Source organism: Arachis duranensis, chromosome 7 (assembly GCF_000817695.3).
Source record: "Arachis duranensis cultivar V14167 chromosome 7, aradu.V14167.gnm2.J7QH, whole genome shotgun sequence".
NCBI classification, from domain to species: Eukaryota; Viridiplantae; Streptophyta; class Magnoliopsida; order Fabales; family Fabaceae; genus Arachis; species Arachis duranensis.
Genome location: NC_029778.3, coordinates 21,412,120 through 21,413,267, shown reverse-complemented (window position 1 = coordinate 21,413,267; position 1,148 = coordinate 21,412,120). Strand labels below are relative to the sequence as shown.

At 39.6% G+C, this 1,148-nt stretch overlaps 1 non-coding gene across 1 annotated transcript; it reads right to left on the bottom strand.

Moving 5' to 3' along the window:
- Positions 1–448: 448 nt before the first annotated feature.
- Positions 449–552, bottom strand: LOC127740810 (small nucleolar RNA R71). The gene has a single exon (XR_008001666.1). It is a non-coding gene; the product is annotated as a small nucleolar RNA R71 (small nucleolar RNA).
- Positions 553–1,148: the final 596 nt, after the last annotated feature.

The following is a 1,148-nucleotide window of genomic DNA, read 5'->3' as shown; positions in this document are numbered from 1 at the left end:
GTTACAACAATCTAAAGGTAAACTTTCAGAAATATTAGAGCAAGAGAAGGAGATGGCAGCCAAAAAGAATAATAATGCAAGGAGAATGCTTGGTGACTTCACAAAACCAACGTCCAAATTTGATGGAAGAAGCATCTCCATTCCTGCCATTGGAGCCAATAACTTTGAGCTGAAACCTCAGCTAGTTGCCTTAATGCAACAAAACTGCAAGTTTTATAGACTTCCATCTGAAGATCCCTATCAGTTTTTAACTGAGTTCTTGCAGATCTGTGAGACTATAAAGACGAATGGAGTTGATCCTGAAGTCTACAGACTCATGCTTTTCCCTTTTGCTGTAAGAGACAGAGCTAGAATATGGTTGGATTCACAACCCAAGGATAGCCTGAACTCCTGGGATAAGCTGGTCACTGCCTTCTTGGATAAATTCTTTCCTCCTCAAAAGCTGAGCAAGCTGAGAATGGATGTTCAAACCTTCAAACAAAAAGATGGTGAATCCCTCTATGAAGCTTGGGAAAGATACAAGAAGCTGACCAAAAGATGTCCATCTGACATATTTTCAGAATGGACCATATTAGATATATTCTATTATGGTCTATCTGAATTTTCGAAAATGTCATTGGACCACTCTGCAGGTGGATCTATTCACCTGAAGAAAAATGTCATTGGACCATTCTGTAGGTGGGTCTATTCACCTAAAGAAAACGCCTAAAGAGGCTCAAGAACTCATTGACATGGTTGCAAATAACCAGTTCATGTACACTTCTGAGAGGAATTTTGTGAATAATGGGATGCCTCAAAGGAATGGAGTTCTTGAAATTGATGCTCTGAATGCCATATTTGCTCAGAACAAAATGTTGACTCATCAAGTCAACATGATTTCTCAAAGTTTGAATGGATGGCAACATGCATCCAACAGTACTAAAGAGGTGGCTTCTGAAGAAGCTTATGATCCTGAGAACCCTGCAATGGCAGAGGTTAATTACATGGGTGAACCTTATGGAAACACCTATAATTCATCATGGAGAAATCATCCCAATTTCTCATGGAAGGATCAACAAAAGCCTCAATAAGGCTTTAACAATGGTGGACGCAATAGGCTGAGCAATAGCAAGCCTTTTCCATCATCTTCTCAGCAACAGATAGAGAAT